Source organism: Lissotriton vulgaris, chromosome 9, assembly GCF_964263255.1.
Source record: "Lissotriton vulgaris chromosome 9, aLisVul1.2, whole genome shotgun sequence".
Taxonomy (NCBI): domain Eukaryota; kingdom Metazoa; phylum Chordata; class Amphibia; order Caudata; family Salamandridae; genus Lissotriton; species Lissotriton vulgaris.
The window spans coordinates 408,940,397-408,957,189 of NC_141697.1; the positions used below are offsets into that span (position 1 = coordinate 408,940,397).

Consider the following 16,793-nt stretch of genomic DNA (forward strand, 5'->3'; position numbering starts at 1 on the left):
CCGGACACACACCGAGCCTGAGCGAGCGAGGGGGAGGCTCCTAAAGCGCTCCAGCCTCGCTCGCGGGCGACACAAGTTTGAATCCAGGTTGATTAGGAGATCATTAAAGAGCTGGGGAGCGCGGCGTCAAGGACGGTAGGACGCTCTACAGTTATGCGGTATGATCGGAAACAAGGGTAAATTCACAGATAGCTAAAAGGCAAAGGGGGGTTAATCAAGACATTATGAATTGTATGAATACATAGAGAGAGACGGACTTTAGAACAAGGGGGAAGATCTCCATAAATTGCAGATCATCAGAGAAGATAGTAGGCTACTTATCTGCTTGTAGCTGCATTTAAAAGAGACAGATGGTTGTCATGTTATGTTTCTTAGCTTGTTTCAATGTTCTTTTGGAACCTTTGTATTATGACTCATGCGGCTGCTTGGAACTGCATTAAAAGTCATTGCATAATGTAGCCTCCGTTCTTGTAATGAAATCCCAACCAAAGGCCCTGCAAAGCTATATGGGACGAGATTAGCAGTGGGCAGTGAATATTATAGTATCCAATATCAGAATAATTCTACAAAGAGCTGCAGTTCAACTAGTCGTTACTAGGTGTCCCTCACGAGTCAAATGCAAAAGCATTGAAATTATAACTGTGCTTGGGGTGGACCTAAGAGGATGGGACCACCACCAAATCGTTCAGCGAGATGTGCTCTTTGTTTTCAAGGCATCTGCTTGGTTCTCTCCCTAGGTTAGGGAGGATCCCAAAATCATCAACTCTCTCACTGCTTGCAAAATTTTCATTTTCACTTTTGCGAAATGACTATATGCATTTCAGCATGTAAAGACAGAGATACTTGTTATTTGCCCAAAAGTGTATGAGGTTTCTGTTTTATTAATTTGGAGTCGAAAGGAGCGAAGTTGCAGAATTCACGTAGTAGTACTTCGCCAACTACGCCCACCCTTAATATATATATGAAAAATCAAAATTCTGGCCCACCGCTTTCCCGATGAGACAATCCAGGTATGGGCCACCAAAAGCCAAAGTCTTGCAAATTCAAAAAGTGCTTATTTCATCAACGGCACATAGGTCTATTCCAGGCTAGTGCCTGCCATGCATATATATGTAACACATTTGACTCATTGATATTATGCTTTGGTTTATTTTTTAATATGCGTCATTTGCTTTCACATTTTAGATTTGGGTTTCCAAAGAATTCTTCATCGATTCGGGCCGGTATTGTCACTTTTAAAGATGGTAAGTTCCTTTCTTGTGTTTGTTTACATTTAAAGCTGTGTTTTCCGAGATGGAGATTCATTTGCTTTTTATTATTTTAAATTGTTTTATATAGTCTTTTCTAGAGGGACTTGCTGCATTTAATATGTACAGTGTGGTATTTAATTTGGAGGATTGATTGTATTTCTGCAAACCATGCCAACATTTTGTTTATTATACATACTGTGCATTTCCTTGTACAATGCTAGGACTGCAGGCATCATATTTAAAATATTGTCTTCTCTGTAACGTTTGTCTACTTTAGTTAGCCTCTAGATCGTTTAGCATATCTTAAAGGCTTTACTGCCAGATTGTTTTGAAGACTAGTACAGATTTAAAAAGACTGCATTTTCAAATGTGTAGTCAAAACCAGTGTGCCATCCTTCAATCCCATTGCTCGTTTTTGAATTGCTAGGTAAAATAGCATCATTACAACCATTGGAACAGGGATTTTTGTCTTACGTCTCTGATTTATAAACAGCCTTTCTACCGAAATATGTTTGATTTACAAAAGGTGAGCGACCAAATAATACCCTTGAGGGCTTGGGTAGTTAAATTGAAAAGGTAAGGATGCCTTCAAGGGGATTTATTTTGTACGTATTTAGTAACTTTAGAAGGATGAATTTATAATCCTTAGTAGTAACCAATCGGGCACTGTAGAATTCTAATTCAATATGGAGACTCTGTTTCATCAAGACACAACATACAAACAACAACACAAGGTGTATTAGAAAAATATAATTTTATCAAAAAATCATTTAGATGAATTACTTCATATACAGATAAGTGAACGAACAAAAATTAGGCCTGTGGGCACACACATAAGTAAATTAATACGTGACTCAACAGAACCTAAAAACACCTATCCCAAATCACACTGAATAAAACAAGACAGGGATAAGATGAAAGGTCAGACCTTTCATCTTATCCCTGTCTTGTTTAATTCACAGGCCTAATTTTTGTTTGTTTCCATATTGTTTCCATATTGAATTAGAATTCTACAGTGTCCGATTGGTTCCTACTAAGGATTATAAATTCATCCTTCTAAAGTCACTTTAAGTTACTAAATACGTACAAAATAAATCCCCTTGAAGGCATCCTTACCTTTTCGAAAAATGTTTGAAGCATTTTTTATGTCCGTGAAAAACTCACTTGCTTCACTTGCCTATAGTTGTTCAGATGATGATCTCATAATTTCTACAGACTCAAAGACAAGAGCTCATAAAGGTTTCAGTTTCACATGCAAATAGGTTGTCCTTTGCGTATTCGTACTGCTATCTTAAGAACTCTTAATACCTCCATTTGCACAGATGTTTGGAAAAACGTTGTTATCGATTTCCATATATTTCATAGCCGGGTACATTTATTTTCCTTTGTGTGGAGTTCCATCAAATTCATAAACACGGACTATCTTCCTCCTGCCTAATCATATAACATTTTATAAGGGAAGTGTATTTCCTCAAAATCCATTTTAAATCAACGTCTAAATAAAAACCAACCATGACTTTATGTGTTACGTGAGGTTTTGGAGAGGTGCTCCAATTGTGTTCCAGCAATCGAGTATCTGTGCTTATGCATGTAGTGTAACAGGATAGTTTAAGATAGATAAAGTATGGCTTATAGATATGTGACAGCATCCTCTAGACTGGCCTTATATGGGTGGATCATCTGATTTTGTCAAGGTCCACAGAAAACCATGGTAAAAACTGTTGAACTTTCATCATGGAATTGGTTGGCAGGGTATCCACAGCTGAGAATGAGAGAAATGACGTCAAATATCTTCCAACGTCTGATGATGGTCTTGTTCGATGACAGGTGCATAGAAGGAGTGGAGGGGAGGTTCAGGTTAAAGTGGACAACATAGTATTCACTCCAGGTATTCAACTGAGTTACTGCCACAGTGATGTGACCTAGGAGGGTGATGATTGCATGAATGGTGTACACGACTTTAAACATGGGTCACCTTACCAGTTGATAGCAATTCAAGGTTCTAGGGGGCATATTACTAAGCAATAGCGATAATTATCGCTATTGCTTGGTTAGAGACAAAAATTTACCGCAGCGCTGCGGCGATTTTTACCGCAAATAAACCTTGGTATTACCAAGGTTTAACGCAAATGCGGTAAAAATCGCCGCAAAGCATGAATATCTCTGAAAAGTCAGCGATAGTCATGCATTAGCGAGCTAATGCTCTTAGCCATGTTATCCACCTCCCATTGGATAACATGGCTAAGAACTGCTCAGGGCAGGTGTTAGCTTTTGGAGATATTCCCGCTTAGCATGAATATCTCCAAAAGTTGGTAATAGGAGATAGCGATGTTAGCGACTGTTTTCAGTCTCTAACATCTTGGCACGCCCACTTTGCATCTCATTAGTGATAAATATCACTGACATGCAAAGTGGGGCCCAAGATGGTCGCTATCTCCTACTAGCTGTCTCTAACTGGTGTTAGCGGCAGCTAGGTAATTTTATCTCCGCTTTCTTGGCTTTTAAAGCCAAAAAAGCGGAGATAAACCCCCTTGATAATATGCCCCCCGGTTTGAAAAAAAGAATTAGTTTTTAGGCTGGCCTGCTTTCTCAGACCAGGTGTTCAAGTCTCCCAAAACGCAAAGGTTATTGTGGATGGCTATTGCAACAGTGGGATTCAGGAAAGTGACTGAGAGGGTTAAGTTGTTTGGGGTGTATAGTTCATTAAGAATGAAAAAAAAGTAGGTGGGCCCCAAATGTGTAAGGATTCCCATTACGGAGCTAAAACATCTTGGAAGCTATTGGCACTTGAATACAACTGGCCCTCCTCCACCAAGTCTTTTTGATAGGATGGTTTCTTATCAGGATCTGCTTCACCACCTAATCAGGATTCATTGATAGAGACACAAGCTGTGCTGCAGTTGGATAGAAATCCTTTCCTATCGACACCAGACGGAGCAGCTGCTCGTCTCTTCGACCCGACCGACTAATGGGGTCAAACAGAATTAAATATTGGAACACCGACTATGCGGTGAGGATTACACCGACATTGCAGTGATCTTTTACACCGACCACATGGTGTGGAAACTGCTCAATAATCTGAGCCCCCGTCCTTCTAGGCTCACCCATGTGTCTCCTACGTCTACCAGCAACCTGGTACTCGGATCCCCCTGTGTTCTCCCTCGTGGCCCGGTATTGACTTCCACAAGACTTGCCTTTCGGGGTTTGACTTCCCCCACAACCCTGACCGACCAGGACTAGATCTATAACCCTCGTGGTTGCAAATTTCCACATGCTCACAAACCAAACCTGATGAAGATCTCAATTTTCGAAACGCTGTCGACCTTTTGTACAACAAAAAACTCCGCTGGAAGATGAAGTTTCCCATTACTACTAGATTATTATGGAGAAACTGGGTTCACCCTGGGGAGGCAAAGATAGAATCTAATCGCAAACCGTGTTTCACAACCCACTGAGTTATTATGAGCCACCTTGAAGTGGAAGAGGTGAAATCTGCTGGAAGATGCAGCTTTCCAAAACCCGAAATAAATTTCAAAATTATTAAGATCTAAGAAATTTGAAAGGGAATGGTAGAAGCGTTTACCTCTAGGAAACAAACAACACACAATTGCCAAGGTTATTAAAGGTACATGGGGTTCATACTGGAGTGGCAGGTGTGTAACTGAGGGAAACATACAGATTCCCAAAAACCCTGCAATGGAGGGGTGCTTCCTACTTGACGACACAGCTTCCCAAAATGCATCAAGTTCATTATAAGTCAACTGAGACCACACTGCAGGGGCAGTTGAACAGTTCACTGGACCCCACTTAGCAAACCAACAAATTGAATTGAACCAATATACCCCTTCCTGCAGCAACGAAGTTGCAACTCACTTGGAAACACATCTTCCCAAAACTTCCAGGTTATTAACAGTCTTTAGAGGTGCAGCTCCACTTGAAAACAACTTCCCAAAACCACCAGATTTTAAAGAGTCTGTGGGGTTCAACCTGTTGCAGCGTTCTAAAACCCCTATGGTAAATTACAGTAAATTAAAATTTGATCCTAGACAAAACATGTCTTTCTATCTACAGGACAGCAATTTCATAGCCTTCATCACACAGACAAACATCTTTGTGCCACAATTGTCTTGTGAATCAAGAGTATTTTCATCGTACAATCCTACAGAGTTCCTAAGTGTTTATTGCCATGATGTTCGGTTTAATTTAGCATTTTAGATAACTAATACACTTAGGTACAGTAGAAAAGAAGGGTATACACATCATTTTACATTTTGACAGTGCACAGATTGTATTGCATTATAATTGCATTTACATAGCGCTTACTACTGCGATGCGGCATTCAAGCGTACAGGGTACTGATAAAGGTCAGTAAAATCTACACACCTAGAATTTCTTAATTCAGAAATAGGACTGCAGGAGTGGAACACAAGCAAGCTGAGCACATTTCCATTGTCACAATGCATGAGGGTAAAGCAGGTTGAGAATATGGATGAGATGTTTCTCAAACAGGAGCCAATTTTAGTCTTTTCTGAATGCCACAAGGCATGTAGGTAGTATTAACGGAATACAAAGTTTTTAGCAGTTGAGCAAAATCTTGCATAGATGCCCATTCTAACTTAAAGTCCCTTCGCAAGAAAGGTTACATGGTATTCTCATTTAATTTTATATCATATCCTTTAACAATCGTAGTACTAGCAAGAATTACGCAGTTTGCTAGATAAAATGCTCACAACTCTACAATCTCCTACTACCTACCTAGAGCACACATTGGAGACACTTCTAAATGTTCATCGCATAATTTGAGAAAGATTATGTCAGGCGGTGATGCTATTTAAATCTTGGCATTTTCAGAAGAATTGTCTCAGAATACTGCATTGATCTCCCAAGATATACAATGTGTGCCACAGATATTGTGAAGAATCTGTGACAGGATTTAATGAACCAGCCATTTCCTTTTATGCATGCACCTGGCATAAAACTGTAGCCATTGCAGCATGATGGGATTCAAAGGACACTGTGACTTGTGAACACTCTCATGGAAAAGTCTGTGAAAGCCCAACATGCCATCACATCATTCTGCCCCGGTCGCAAAGGGTTTATATGGTGGAGGTGTCTATCAGACACCGCCAGCCATATCAGGATGGGCTATGTCAGATGCCTTTCTGTGGCGGCAATGCCGCCACGGAAAAGCATGCGGTCTTCACTTTGGGGGCCCGTTGCAGGCCCCAATGGTGAAGGCGAGGTGGGGGTGCACATGGGGGGTACCTGTGGTACCCCCATGCATTTGTATACACAATGTGGCAGGCACCGCGCGGTGCCTGCCGCTTTGTGTATGCAAATGCATGACAAGCATTTCTAACATTGCGGCGGGTGCTGGTGTAAACACCGCCCGCCGCAATGTTAAACATGCATGATGCGCCCGCCACTGGTCGGAATCGGCCGAAAATACAGATTTTCGCCCGTTTCCGACCGGTATTTTGACATTGGTATGTAGGGACACTGAAAACATACAGATTCGGTAATTTTACCGAATCAGTAATTTTACCAAATCGGTAAAATTACCGATTCTGTATTTTCCTATGTAGGTAGCACTTCTAACAGTGCTACAGGGCCTTTAGAATTCGTTATTTACCATGTAATACAATTGCATGGTAAATAACGAATTCTTGTGTACATGCACATCTGTGCATGTACACCTGTGCCATGTGGCACACAGACATGCCCTAAGGGCATGTATGTGTGCCACATGGCGCACAAGCCAGTTACAGGGGTGCAACAGGGTGTCAAAGTGACACCCTGTCCCCCTTTGCAATTCGGTATTTTTACCGATTCGGTAAATACCGAATCGGTATTTGCTATTGAATCCTATGGGCTTCAAGGCCCATAGGATTCAATAGCAAATACCGATTCTGTATTTACTGAATCGGTAATTACCGAATCTTACCGATTCGGTATTTATACCAAATTTTTTACCTACATAGCAATTACTGAATAGTAAATACTGAATCGGTAAAATTCGGTATTTACCATTCGGTAATTTTTCCTACATCTAGGCCACAGTCCGCCCGTCATCCTAATGACCCCCTAAGTATTAATACTACTGAAAAGTACATCAGGCTGATGGAAATACCTTTAATGAAAACACATAATACACCCCTAGTGTGTCCTGAACCCTATAATGAGAACTCCCTCCACCCCACTTATACCACAGGTAGCATCACACTGAAGGGGGGTGTCATTAAATATAAGGTAGGCCACTGGCTTTGTCCAGGGATCACCACGTCAATTAAAAAGGAATCATATGTTAAGATTCACCACTAAAAGCAATTAAACCAATAACCCTTGTCAAATGCATTAATTATTAATATAAGTACATCAATGTTCCTCAATGTTCATGTTAATTAGGCATTCTATATAAAGCATTGAAAAACAAAGCAATCATACACTTATATTCTTCAGGCCACTGAATGCAACCATGGAATCAGCCACTGGGGGTGCCTGCACTTCAGAGACTGATGATCAATTTGTTATCATTACACATTATAAGGGGGGCTGCTAAACTCATGTGGCCCCACAAACACTCCAGAATAATCATAGGTGGTGCCCTAGCTCATTTTGGTGCAACAATAAATGATGGACAGAATGCTGAATACATCAAACATTCCCCCCAGTCAAGAGATCTGGGTTAAATCCATCATTCTTTTGCTCACTATGCCACCCAACCATATGCAAATCAGTCTTGACCCTGCTCCTCATGGGAACAGTCCAGCCCAACCTGCCAAGACGGGTTCTCCATGGACCAGAAACAAGTATCCTGGGATTAGTTTTGGGGTATTACCCGTCATCAGTCAGGCTAGCTTAACTCCAGTGGCGCAGCGACCAAGGGTCCCAAATCTGGGCCTACCCACTTCCACCTAGGGCAAAAAATGCTGCAGCAAAAAATGATGGATGGAATGCTGAATAAATTAAACATTCACCCCAGTCAAGAGATCTGGGTTAAATCCATAGTTCTTTTGGTCTCTACGCCACCCCATTTTGGGCCCAGCCATATGCAATTCAGTCTTACCCCTGCTTCTCATGGGAACAGTCCAGCCAGAACTGCCAAGCCATGTCCTTCTTGGACTGTACACAAACATCCTGGGACTGGTTCGGGTATCACCCCCATCAGCCAGGCTAGCTTGACTCCAGAGGCAGAGCAAGCTAGGGACCCTCATCTGGGCATACCCATTCCACTTGGGGGAAAAAATGCTGTGACAATAAATGATAGACAGAATAATTAATAAATTAAACATTCACCCCCAGTCAAGAGATCTAGGTTAAATTCATCGTTCTTTTGCTCTCTACACCACCCCAGTTTGCACCCAGCGATGTGCAAATCAGTCTTGACCCTGCTCCTCATCGGAACAGTCCAGCCCGAACTGCCAAGCTGGATCCTCCCTGGACGGAAAAGAAGCATCCTGGGCCCAGTTTTGGGGTATCACCCCCCCCCATCAGCCAGCCTAGCTTGACCTCTGTCTGGGCATATCCACCACTTAGGGCATAAAATGCTGCAGCAACAAATGATGGAGGGAAGGCTGAATAGATCAAACATTCACCCCCAGTCAAGAGATCTGGGTTAAATTAATTGTTCTTTTGCTCACTACTCCACCCTAGTTTGGATCCAGCCATATGCAAATCAGTCTTGACCCTGCTCCTCATGGAAACAGTCCAGCCCGAACTGCCAAGCCAGGTCCTCCCCGGACTGGAAACCTGCATCCTGGGACTGGTTCAGGGTATCACCCCTCATCAGTGAGGTTAGCTTTACTCCAGTGGAACAGTGAGCAAGGGACATTTACATTTACATTTACATTTTCAAACTAGCTCACATGGGGAAATATGAGGTGCTTAAAGCCAGGAAAAATAAATTAAATATGAGCGGCTTGCCTGCTCCTTTTATTTGACTTTGCCGTCTCATGTCACACCATCTCCTTTATTTCTGGGTGTCCCAGTCTCACCAGGAACACCCATGCAGCCTGTCCTGTAGTTGGGGCAGTGCAGGGACCCTACTCTCATACTGATTTTCTAACTTCTCGCACTGCAGCAGGACCTAGATCTTTTGCCTCTAGGTGGGAGATGGTCAGCAAGAAGCACTTGCCCCCAGACAGGGACATAGGGGACGGGTGAGCACCCCACAGGCCTTTCACTGCATCAGAGTACCAGGGATGGGATACCGGGACCACAGTTGTACCGCTCCGGTCCACTTCTTTCTTTTAGGTCCCAGTGCTAAAGTGCATGAGCTCACTCCCTTAAACAGAGTAACATTGGTGTATCTGCAATTAGCATATGTAATTTACTTATAAGTCCCTAGTACAGTGCACTATATGTTCCCTATAAATTAAATGATACTAGTGGGCCTGCAGCACTGATTGTGCCACTCAATTAAGTAGCCATTTAAACATGTCTCATGCTTGCCACTGCAGCGCCTGTTTGTGCAGTTTTACTGCCACGGCGACTTGACATTTAAAAGACATTATCAAGCATTAGAACTCCCCTTTTATTACACATGAGAAAAAACATATTGGGGTGTTGTTCACTACTAGGACATGCAACATTTAAAATGACATATCCCACCTTTTACTTACACAGCATCCTGCCATTTGGGATACCTAGGGCCTACCTTAGGAGTACTAAGGTAGCCCATAAGGCAGGATGCTGTGTAAGTAAAAGGTAGGATATGTTCTTTAAAATGTTGCATGTTCCAGTGTTGAAAAACACCCCAACTCATTTTCTCCACTGTGAGGCCTACTCCTCTCATAGGTTAACACTGAGAATTCCTTATTACACTTTAAGCTGTAATACCTGATTGGGTGGCTCTGTCATGTTTTATATCATTGGAATGGTAATGATAAATACTCTTTACTGGTAAAGTTGGATTTACATTACTGTTTTAGAAATACAATTTTTAGAAAGTTGAAATCTCCCTGCTCTTAAAGCTCTGTGGGCCTGCAGCCTGTCTCCAATGCACGTCTGGGGTGGGTGACAGTTTGACTTTGTGTATTACCTCTAGGTAGCCACACACACAGGAAGGTCGGTGTGTTTGAGTGTCCTAATGGCTCATCCTGGGCAGGATGGAAGAGAGGAGCTGACACTTTTAAAAAAAACTTTATTGAGCATTTTAAACATCATACAGCAGTGCAAAGTATTATATGCAGTTGTCTTGTAGCAGAACATTATGGATAATTGAGTTTTAGTAGGTATGCAGGACAAGTTACTAAGACAAGTTATCATATCTAATACATGTATTCGCTCCATGCCAATGGTATTTTCTAGCGCATGGTTGTTAGTACTTTCTGAACAAATGGAACCATCATCCAGGTATTCTCTTATATAATAGCATTTAGCCACATACAGATCGCACCGGTGCGCTCGATGACAACAAGCAAAATAAGCGTTGGTCACATTTACCCAACGCCAGCAGGCACTATACCTTGCTCTTGCTGTGTGGGGGGAACCTGTTGTTTCGTGGCCAAATAGGTCCTGACAGAGCCCCATATAAACCTGGGTCTAGAGGATGGAGGGGTCGTGGTTGCTTATGGTTCACTCTTCATGGAACAGTAAGCTAGACTGCTAAGCCATCACTTTGCCGAGGGCGAAGATTTTCCGCCCCAATGAATAGCAACTTCTCACTTGGCTAGCAATAGACTAATGGAAACAAATTTTCAAATTTTGAAGGGGAAACTGAGCAACGTATCCTAAAAAGGCTATTTCTGGTAGGGGAACCAAAGGTACACTCACCATGCTGCTAATTGTTGAATGCACCGTCACCCAATACGGGTGTATTTGTGCACATGTCCATGCTAGGTGGGTGAAGTCTGCATGTGGGGCACTGCACTTTAGACAGTGATGGGGGCTGGTTGAATCTATTCTGTGGACCCTAGCTGGGGTTATATATATCCTGCACAAAAATTGAAAGTGTATCAGCTTATGGGAGCTATTTAAAGATACATTTTTCGTCACTGAACAGCAGTAGGCCCATTGTTCATCTATTATGGGGTTGCCTAAGTCTGTCTCCCATGCACTGCGAATCTGGTTGTCCGCAACTGGAATAAGTGCAGCATATGCCTTGTAGAGTTTAGATATAAGGTGAGCTCCTTGCTCAATTTCTATCACCATTGTTAGTGGAGGAAAAGATGGGGGTTCTAGTGGAAAGTCAGGGATTATAGCGCGCAGTGCTGAGCAGGAAGGAGCTGACACTTACACCTGAATAGGCAGTGTCCTGTCCCCAAACAAAAATACTGATTACATCCCTGTAGTACGTCTGAAGCCAGGGCTTGGAAGAAAGGCCCTCTGTGCACCTCAAAGACCCTTCCTTGAAGTCACCCCCACTTCAAAGGCACAACTGGGTATAAGTACTGAGTCTCTGACCCCCACCAACTCAGACACTTCTAGACTTGTAAAGAAACTCTGTCAGGAATACTGTGCTGCGCTGCTACAAGGACTGTCACTCTGCTTGACTGCTGCTCTGGAAGAACTGTTTTTCTGCTGTTCTGACCTGCTGCCTGCTTCCCTCTGATGTTACTGAGGGAGAAATGGACTCTGATTGAACCCAGAGTGATCTACAAGAGCTTGTTGGCTTGCCTCCTGTTTGAGACTGAGGTATGTCAAAATCTCACCCCCTGCTCCTGTGCCGGGTCCATTGGAAGTAGACCCAGATGTTTGCTCCAGTCGAACCAACACATATTCTGTCTGCGTGTAGCAGAATCAAAGCATCTTCGCTGTTGCGGGAGCAGAATCAGTGCATCGCATTCGGAACCAGTGCATCACCTTAAAGAATTGACTCATCTGAACCAATGCATTGATGCTACAGCATTGTGGGAAGATCAACGCCTCACCTCAACTTTGTGGAGAAACCTAGTACAACATCTACAAAACCAATGCTTCTTTGCACATCGTCTTCAGAGCCAGCGCATTGCCACCACTACATGAAGAAAATTGGCGCATCACCTCGACTGCGGGATCAACACCTCTGCATCACTTGGCTGCCCCTGCACCTCACTTTTACAACAAGGAACTGGGTACTTTGTTCAGCTGGCCTTGTGTGGCTTATGTATCTGGCCCACGCTCCATCACAGTTGGCCTGAACACTTGACCTTGCCTCGGTGCAGCGCAACCAGATAACTCCCATAGGCGGCTATTCCTTCCTAGCACTATGCTTTATTTAATCTTTAAAAAATCATATCTTGACTTCTACGTATTGTATTTTTGTCATTTGGTCTTGCTTTATTTTCTGAACTGGTGTGGAGTCTTTTGTGGTGTTTTCACTGTGTTACTGTTTGAATCAATCAATCAATCAATCAATCAATCAAAGCATTTATATAGCGCACTACTCACCCAGAGGGTCTCAAGGCGCTAGGGGAGGGGGGTCCGCTACTGCTCGAACAGCCAGGTCTTGAGTTGCTTCCTGAAGGCGAGGTAGTCCTGGGTCAGGCGGAGGTGGGTCGGGAGGGAGTTCCATGTCTTGGCGGCGAGTTAGGAGAAGGACCGTCCCCCTGTGGTGGCTCTTCAGATGCGGGGGACGGCGGCGAGGGCGTGGCCGGTCGATCGAAGCTGGCGTTTGGGAGCGTAGAAGTTGAGGCGGCTGTTGAGGTATCCTGGGCCTTGGTTGTGTAGGGCTTTGTGTGCGTGGGTGAGGAGTCGGAAGGCGATTCTCTTGTTGACCGGGAGCCAGTGCAGGTCTCTCAGGTGTCCGGAGATGTGGGTGCGAAGGGGGATGTCCAGGATGAGTCGTGCTGAGGCGTTCTGGATACGCTGGAGTCTCTTCTGGAGTTTGGCAGTGGTTCCGGCTTAGAGGGAGTTGCCGTAGTCCAGACCGCTGGTGACGAGGGCCTGGGTGACCGTCTTCCTGGTCTCGGTGGGGATCCACCGGAAGATCTTACGTAGCATGCGCAGGATGTTGAAGCACAACGAGGAGACGGCGTTGACTTGTCTGGTCATGGAGAGGGAGGAGTCCAGGATGAAGCCCAGGTTGCGTGCGTGGTCTGTTGGTTTGGGTGCGCTGCCTAGAGCGGGGGCCACCAGGAGTCATCCCAGGCGGAGGGTGAGGATCCCAGGATGAGGACTTCCGTCTTGTCCGAGTTCAGTTTCAGGCGGCTGTTCTTCATCCATTTGGCTACCTCTTTCATCCCTTCGTGAAGGTTGGCTCTGGCGGTGGCGGGGTCGTTGGTGAGGGAGAGAATCAGCTGGGTGTCGTCGGCGTAGGAGATGATGTTGAGGTTGTGCTGGCGTGTGATGTCTGCGAGGAGGCTCATATAGACGTTGAAGAGGGTTGGACTGAGCGAGGAGCCTTGAGGAAGATGACTTCGGTGGCTTCAGATCTGAACGGGGGGAGGCGGACTCTCTGTGTCCTTCCGGCGAGGAAGGAGATGATCCACTCCAGTGCCTTCTCCTGGATTCCGACGTTGCTGAGTCGCTACACTAGTGTACGGGGGCAGACAGTGTCGAAGGCCGCGGAGAGGTCTAGGAGGATGAGGGCTGCTGTTTCTCCATTGTCGAGCAGTGCTCGGATGTCATCGGTGGCTGCGATCAGGGCGGTCTCGGTGCTGTGGTTGGCCCGGAATCCAGACTGCGAGAGGTCGAGGCATCGGTTCGTCTCGAGGAAGGCGGCCAGCAGCTTGTTGACGGTCTTCTCGATGGCTTTTGCAGGAAACGGGAGCAGTGAGATGGGGCGGTAGTTCTTGAGGTCGGTGGGGTCGGCTGATGGCTTCTTTAGTAGAGCGCTGAGTTCGGCGTTCTTCCAGCTCTCCGGGAAGGTAGCGGTGTCGAAGGAGGTGTTGATGATGTCCCGCAGGTGGGGTGCGATGACAGCGCCGGCCTTGTTGAAGATGTGGTGAGGGCAGGGGTCGGTCGGAGATCCGGAGTGTATGGAGTTCATCGTGCGGACGGTGTCTTCGGTGCTGATCGGGGTCCAGGCGCGGAGGGTGGTGGTGGGGGGCGGTGGTTCAGTCGTGGCGTGCCTCGGTTGAGTGCTGAAGCTGTTGTGTATGTGCGCAATCTTGTTGTGGAAGTAGGAGGCGAGGGAGTTGCAGAGGTCTTGTGAAGGGGTGATGTTGTTGTTTCCGGCGTTGGGGTTGGAGAGCTCTTTAACGATGTTGAAGAGTTCCTTGCTGTTGTGTGCGTTGTTGTCCAGTCGTTCCTTGAATGCGGTTTTCTTGGTGGCGTGGATGAGTTGGTGGTGTTTTCGGGTGGCGAGCTTGAGGGCAGTCATGTTGTCCGGTGTTGGGTCTCTGCGCCAGGTTCTCTCGAGGGCTCGGCAGTTCTTCTTGGAGCTCTTGAGTTCGTCGGTGAACCATGGGGCTTTCTTGCTACCGGGTCTGCTAGGCGGGGTCTTCAGAGGGGCGAGGTCGTCTGCGCAGTTGCTGATCCACTTCGCGAGGTTGGTGGCCGCCTGGCTAGGGTTCGTTGCGCTGGTGGGAGGGTTCATGCTCAGGAAGGTCGCGAGCTGGTCGGCTGTGATCTTGTTCCAGCTTCTGCGTGCAACCTGTTGCTGGTGGTGGTGGTGGTGGATCGTGGTCCTTCTGAAGCTGAAGTGGACGCAGCTGTGGTCCGTCCAGTGGAGTCCAGTGGCGTGGCTGAAGGCGATGTCCTTGCTGGATGAGAAGACGGGGTCGAGTGTGTGTCCGGCGTAGTGGGTGGGGGTGGTGACCAGCTGCTTGAGTCCCAGGTTTGCGAGGTTGTCCAGCAGGGTGGTGGTGTTGCGGTCGTTGTTGTTCTCCAGGTGGAAGTTGAGGTCCCCGAGGAGGATGTAGTCAGCGGAGAGGAGGACGTGCGGGCTGATGAAGTCGGCGATGTCTTCGCTGAATTGTGTGCGTGGTCCCGGGGGTCTGTAGATGAGGGTGCCTCTGAGGGTGGTCTTGGGGTTGATGTGGACCTGGAAGTGCAGGTGCTCGGCGGGTGCGAGGGTGTCGTCGGTGTTGGTCGTGATGCGGATGGTGTTCCTGTGGATGATGGCGATGCCTCCTCTGGTCTGGTTGATGCGGTCCCTTGGGATGATCTTGTAGCCGTTTGGGATGGCGATGGCGATATCGGGCGCTGAAGAGGCGTTCATCCAGGTTTCCGTGAGGAAGGCGACGTCTGGAGAAGTTGTGTCGAGCAGGTTCCAGAGCTCGACGGCGTGTCTGTGGACGGAGCGGGTGTTGAGCAGGATGCATTTCAGGTGGCTGCTGCTGTTGCTCGTCTTGGTCTTGGTTGGTGCTGGAGTAGTGCAGGTCCGGATGCAGGTGAACTTGCAGGAGTTGCAGCAGAAGGGTCCGTGGGTGCGTCTCGGGGTGGCTCGGTAGCATCCTGGGATTCGGCCGGCGTTGAGTGCGTAGAGGGTGGCGGCGTCGTACGTCCGGCGGGTGGGCTGGGGTCTGTGGGGGCCAGGGGTCCTGGCGCTGGGCGCGGTCCAGGCGCGGACGGGCGCAGACGGGCTTACCTTTGGCGCACCTTCGGCGCTCAGTCGGCGCTCCCGCTGGGCGCGTCCGCTGCGCGGTGGCTCTGGGGGCGTCATAAGAAGGGGGACGGGAGGGTGGGTCAGCTGGGCGGCGGGAGCAGCTCGGCCAATGGGCTGGTGGTGGGCGGGGCCTGTTGCACAAATACTTTACACATTGCCTCTTAAATCTAAACTGACTGCTTTGTGTCAAGCTACCAGAGAGTGAGCAAAGGTTAATTTATGGTGTGTATCTTAGTTACCCAGACTAGAATTGTGGTTTCTGCTAGGACAGGGTATATACCCCAGCCAACCAGGAACCCAATTTTGACCATGAGAGCCCCTTTGCTACCAGCCAGCAGAGTACCCTCCTGTCAATGCGAACACACCCCAGCACCTCCTGGCTGTCTTGCAGAGCACTTGGGGAGGCAGTAGAGCCGAGGTCTCCCACCTACGTGTACACAGAGGGGATAATGGGGCTAGTGTTTTTGTCCATCCTATTCATTGGGCGACAGTTGGTGACAAAGTGCTTAGTCCATCTTTGCAGGGAATCTGGGGGCTCATCTTTCTACCTGGGCACCCCTCTGATGTTGTAACCTTTTTAGGGTGTTCTCAACTTCCTGTAACTTCTGCAGGGATTTTTAAGTGGAGGTGAACATGTATAGATTCAAGGCACACATGGCCAATCCTAGCATACCACATCATCCCTCCACCCCATCACAACCTTTCAGCACGGCATTCTGACATAATCCATTATAGCTACTTGATGGTTTCTCTAGAAAGGGCTCCTCTGAGTACCTCAGCTCTGCCCCTAGCTTACATCCCTGCCAGAACCCTTCCCTACAAAATATCCGATTCAAGCCCCTCCTGTGTTCTCCTTGGAGGACTCGCTCTCATCCTTTGTTCTAGAGGCCCTGGGCTATCGCGACCAGGTGCAATGTGACTAACTTATTATCTGATGCTGATTTTCCTACCCACCCTTTGTCAGAAACTGAATCAATCACTGGTATTTGCTTTTGTTTCTGTGGGACCTTTGTTCACTCTGTTGGGGAGCAGACTAATTAACTTGGACCAATAGTGGAGAGTGATCGCTTGTA

General features: G+C 46.5%; 1 long non-coding RNA gene across 4 annotated transcripts in view; it reads left to right on the forward strand.

Annotated features, from left to right (window-relative positions):
• Nucleotides 1-16,793, forward strand: part of LOC147690193 (uncharacterized) — a 1,258,182-nt gene that overhangs the window by 637,320 nt on the left and 604,069 nt on the right. For all 4 annotated transcript variants that reach the window (XR_015299939.1, XR_015299940.1, XR_015299942.1 and 1 more), the window contains one exon: nt 1,186-1,244. This is a non-coding gene — a long non-coding RNA (uncharacterized LOC147690193). The remainder of the gene's footprint in view (nt 1-1,185; nt 1,245-16,793) is intronic.